At 33.9% G+C, this 6,000-nt stretch overlaps 1 pseudogene; it reads right to left on the reverse strand.

Moving 5' to 3' along the window:
• Positions 1 to 594: 594 nt before the first annotated feature.
• Positions 595 to 1,535, reverse strand: LOC114368407 (annotated as a pseudogene).
• Between the last annotated feature and the right edge of the window lie 4,465 nt (positions 1,536 to 6,000).

Raw genomic sequence — 6,000 nt, forward strand, 5'->3', positions numbered from 1 at the left:
ATTATTTTTTAAAAATTTATACAAATTTTACTTCAATGTTAAAAAATCGCAAGAAACTTCAAAAAAATCCACACATTTATATTTTTTTATTATAACTTAACTATTGCTCAAATAAAATAATTAATTTATTTTTTCGGTTTTTATGTATACAAATAGTAAATATTAATAAGTGAAGAAAATTTTAAATATCAATTAAAAAATAAAAATTATATAACATTGAAAGGAAATGCATAATAATAAAAAATACATTTTTACATAATAATAGAGAATTAAACACAATAACATTGAAATAAAAAAAACATAACGATGAAAAATATAAAATATTACATAAAATTAATTATTTTTATTTTCATTTCCGAAATATTCTCAAATATGCTTAATTAAATCTACTTGAAATTGGTGGTTTTTTATTTGTCATGAACCTCTGCTCTTCTTTGGAGGTATTTTGATCTGATATTAGGGTAAACACCTAAAGATACTTTGAATGTTGACGTACTATTACCTACATTATCCTAATCAATATTATTTTGATATGTGTCACGTTCATCCTCAACAATCATGTTATGCAATATGATGCATGCATAGATGATATTCTCATTTTAGCAGCATCCCAAAAACGTGTTGAACCACATATAATTGTGAATCTAGATTAGAGCACTCCAAACGCTGTTCTACATTCTTTCTTGCCGATTATTGTTGTTGTGTAAATAATTTTCGTTTTTCTCCTTGTGGCATTGAGATGGTCTTCACAAATGTAGTAAAGTCTAGATAAATGTCATCCGCTAAATAGTATCCTATATTATATTGAGTTCTATTCATTGTATATTGCACTGCGAGCGCACGTTCTGACAAAACTTCATCAAACACATTAGATCCATTTAACACAATAATGTCATTATTTGAATCCGCGGTGCCAAAATATGCATGTCAAATCCATAAGTCTTGTGATGTCACAGCTTCAAGAATGATTGTTGGGTTGCAATGATCACCTCGACAAAATTGACCTTTCCCAGTGCACCTAATCAATGGAACCTAACATACATGAAAATTTATGTGTCGCTCCATTTGTAGTAGTCGCTCGGTGTCTTCGTTATTTGGTCACCAATTAGAACATATTCATCCACACTGTCAGCAAGTGAGCCATAAGCCAATATACGAAGAGCAATTGTGCACTTCTGCAATGGAGATAAGCCTTTTCGACGTAGTGCATCGACCCTCATTTGAAAGTACTCATCATGATTGTTGAACCTATCTACAATTTAGAGAAACACATGTCTTCACATACAAAACCTTCTTCGAAACTAAATCTTTGTGTACACAAGATTTGCTGAGAAATAGTCATTGAACAATCGATCATGACCTTCCTCACAATTCCAATGTACCACTCTTCTTCTTTGCCTACGCCTAGTGGTGTTGCCATCTAGTTGTTGTTGGCTCTCAAGTATTAACCTAATGATTTCTTCATTGTTGTTGTCTTCCAATTCCTCATCTATCATTTTATCCAAAACTTCATCTAAATCGATGTTTGGATCCATTATATGGTAACTGAAGTGTTTGAAATCAGAGAAAAATATTATGTAATTTGTATGAGTACATGTGAGAATAATGAAACATTGGACATTTATCTAACTTCATTCATAACGGCTAGTTTTCCAACAAAGTTTTACAACATAAAATTTTGAATTTAAGATATAGCAACAACCTACACTGCTAAAATTAAAGATCAAACACAACATTAGCACAACATTTGTACATAAGAACTAAACATTTAATATCCTAGTTTTTTCTTAATGTGGTTACAATACTTTTCATGGTCTTGGCGTTGTTGTTTGGACATTTTGGATGTATACTTTATAAGGATTTCATACTTCGTATGCATTTCCTGTTCTTGCATACACCTTTCCTATGCCTCCTTTAACTGAATAAGTTTTGATGTGTTCACATTTTTGTCCTTCATTACACTTTCTATGCCAAATAAATCGAGAGTGTTAAAAGCTTCTTTTCCTTTGTTTTTCCTTTTTGCTGCTTTTTATCCAATTGAGTGAGACACTGGCGATGGCGTATCATATTCTTTGACTTCAATGGGTATCTCTGGGTTAGAAGACAACGAGTAATTTCCACTAGCAGAAACCTTTGTTCTTTTTTAACACTTCGACATAAATTCTGCATCGAATTTTAGTTGATCTTTCAACAATAATAAGGCATGCTCAACCTCAAATTTTTTACCAGTATCTTGTAAGTAAATCATATGAGCATCAACACTAACATCCTTCTCTGAACTTCCACTTCTCCTATGTTTAACTGCTTTTTTGTAGCTACCGTTAAACTTTTGAACTGGAGGGTGGATCCTGTTCCACTGAGATTTCAATTGAGTTTAGCTTCTTTCATAAAATTGTCCGCTTTAACGCACATCATCATTGTTGTACGCATTTTTCATCCTTACCTAATATTGTTTTGATGTTTGGTCGACTCCTATAATTGAATCCTTTGACACATTGAGCGATGATCAAACGAGAATCACATCTTCTGTCACTAAGAATGTTGTATGAGTTTTTTTTCCACTAGAATTTTGTTCTCACTCATCTAGTTGAATACTATCTAGACTGATTGGTGATTCAACTTCATTGCTAGAGGGCTCAATATTGGATAAAGAAGACCTATAACACGTGTTTGGGTTGGTAGAGGGTGATGGTTGACTACAAAATTATGGATTTTGATAACTATCATTGGTAGGTGGCTCTACATTGGATGAAGGATGCATATACCACATGTGTGGGGGTGGTGGATACATAACATACTGTGGTAGATTTTAAGAATTTTCACTGGTATGAGGTAGTGATGGATACATAACATATTGCGGTGAGTTTTGAGAATTTTCATTGGTATGGGGTGGCCAATACATAATACATTGCAGTGGATTTTGAGAATTTTCACTGGTAGGGAGTAATTGATTTTGTAAATAACCATAGTAACATTGATAAGTATACTGATTGGGATCCATTTTAGAGAGAATAAAAAAGATTGAGGCTTGATAAGAACAAGAAAAACAATAGGAGTAAAAATATCGTGTGCAAAACTTTATCAATAAGACCCAAATTTATAGTGAACATTATGTAACAGTAAAAAAAATTGTTTCTCACAACAGTAATATCTTGTTGATAAGCAATGGTAATATCTCTATCCATAATTTTTTTTAAAAATAAACATAAACATTTTGAGAACAAAAAACATTCCAAATCCTTCCCCACTAAAGTATCGTTCTCTTTTCTCTATTCACAAACCTTTTTCTCCAGAAACTTCCCCACCAACCCTGCATCGACCTTTCTCTATTTTCTGTCTTCACACGTCCAAACCTTTCTCTCCAAAACCTTTTCTCTCTTCACGCATCACCAGCGTCGCTCCTTGCAACTGCAGCCGCTGGTGCTGCTCCAAGTGACTACAACCATTCTCTCGACATCTCTGTCCCTTGCATCGATCCTCTCCACCATCCACCAGCAATGATCCTCTCCACCAGCCACCAGCATTGATTCTCTCCACTACAGCTCATAGAGTCACCAACGCTAGTCATTGTGCACCTTGCGTCGACACCTCCAACCATCATTGCGTCTCCATCGCGCTACCTTCACTAGGATTGGAAGTCGACAAGGTCATCAATGTTGTTGGAGATCTAGTTTTCCCCCTTCCTCCTTTCCTGAAGATCTCTTCAATTTGGTTCATGGAGACCCTTTTCCCCCTTTACTATATTGTTCTGAATTTGGATCTAAATGAGATTTTTTTTTGTTTAACTTTTATGAATTTTGAGATTCATTGTGGTTGTTCTTTGTTCATTTGAGTTCCTATTCTTTTTCTTCTCTTGGGGCGGTTATTTTCCCTCTAATATGTGCATGTGTTGAACCTGCTAGCTTGAAAGAGATCATTTTCTTAATGCTGCAATATCATTTCTTATATAAGAAACGAATATGAAGAGTGAAGGAATGCACCCTGCCACGTGGGTTTTCTCCAGTGACAAAAAAAAATTAGGAATGATTTCTTCACACTAAGCACCCCAAAAGAAACCATGGTTGGAGATGCTTTAATTAGTTTTTTTGACATCCATAATATCTTTTTATTGCTTTTTAGCATCATGCATGATATATCCGATCGAAATTGTTTTTTCAGCGTAGAAAGAATGTCGCAAAATATTGAATTTGGGGCACTTGTCCCATCAACAAAACTACAAAACATAGAAGAATTGTGCAATGTTGACCAAAGATTAATGATCAGATTGGCAATGAAGTGTTTGCATTACCTGACGTGTTTCTAGTGAGTCTAATCCAAATTTGATTTTGCAAGATCACATGTTCACTACAAAAAAGGGTATTTCCAATGGTACAAATCCGTTGGTAATTTAGTATTGCCGACGGACCAAAATTCATCGGTAAAATACTCGTGGGAAATTTTAACCAATGGAAATATCCGTCGAAAAGAGACCGCTGGTATTTTCCGGCAAATATATCCGTTGGTAATTTTCAACGGATAGATCCATTGGTAATTTCCCAAGAATATATCCATCAGAATATGTTAGTGGATGTTGTCTGATTTTGGCTATGTGCTTAGCGCGCATATGTTGTTTTGATAGTTGTGCTAAGCCTGCACGTTGTGTTAAGCCCAAAGAATCCTCTATTGGTGCAATCTCGTTTTTGGGCTAAGTGCACAAGTCCAGGCTAAGCGTGCATGGCCAACTCGCTAAGCCTACATGTTGCGTTAAGCTAAAAAATATCTCTGTTTGGGCTAAGCGCACGGGTGTAGGCTAAGCGAGCCACACATTCTCGCTAAGCGTGCACTAGTCGCTAAGCGAAGTTTGCAGGAAAATTTTTACCTGTAATTCTCACTAAGTCGGGCAGGCGCACTAAGTCCAATGATATCTTTGGAATTCTAATTACGTTAATTGGGCTTAGTGTGCAAGTCCGAGCTTAGCGCGTTCTTCGTATTGTTAAAAAAAAAGACACAAAACAAACATCTTTCCTAGCATAACTCAATTTCCTATGTTTATGTGTGAATTTACACAAATTTTCTACTTAGCATATGAAGCTAAAATAGCTTAAGCCCAACAAAACTATACAATAAAATCCCACTACATCCACTGGTGAACAAATGAACTTAACTGAAGGACAAACTCACATTATTCCTTAAAAACTAGTAATGTGTAAAAATAACCCTTTTTTATTATTCCTACTTTTGATACACTACCATTGTAAGTTGTATAATTATTATTCTTCTCTTATTTATTTATGCATGATATTATTAAATTTTTGTTATGGAGCATAACTTGAAAAGATTCTTGAAGACCAACAAAATCATAAAAGCTTACACTCTCATTCATCTTATCTTGTCTTAGAGTTTTCTTTCCTTAATATGAATGAAACATGCATTAACTTCTAAGGGTCACATACTAATTTTCTCACACTTTCATTCTTTTATTAACTTAATCATCTGACTATCTTTTGTAAGCACATTCCAACTTAGGAAACCAATCAGCCATGTTACTAATCTTCTAGTTTGCATTAGACCATACTTCTAACATTTCAAAATCTTGTTTTGGGACCCATGTAAGTATTAGTGCAAATTACATGTGAAGGACTTCATTTACATATTAGACACCTAAAACTAGCTTAATCCTTAAAAAAATCAAATTTGAACCTTTTGTGTTTAAGCTCATATTTTATTTACTTTTAGTATCCCTTTGAGTTCATAACCATATACTTCATATACTTCATATACATTAATTAAAATCAAAATCAGTATTAAAGTCATTGAAACCTTGTGGCTTACCAATTATTCCTTTTTAATTTTCTAAACCTCTATGCCTAACATATCCTAAGAAACATTTGAGTAATAATTTCTCTCTACATTATGTGTTTCTATGTGTAAACATTTTGAATTTCTAAAGCTTAATACATGAACATTACAGTCATATGTGATTAACAGGAAATTAAAAGGTTAGGGAGTCATGTATTTTAG

The sequence above is a fragment of the Glycine soja genome, chromosome 9, assembly GCF_004193775.1.
Source record: "Glycine soja cultivar W05 chromosome 9, ASM419377v2, whole genome shotgun sequence".
NCBI classification, from domain to species: Eukaryota; Viridiplantae; Streptophyta; class Magnoliopsida; order Fabales; family Fabaceae; genus Glycine; species Glycine soja.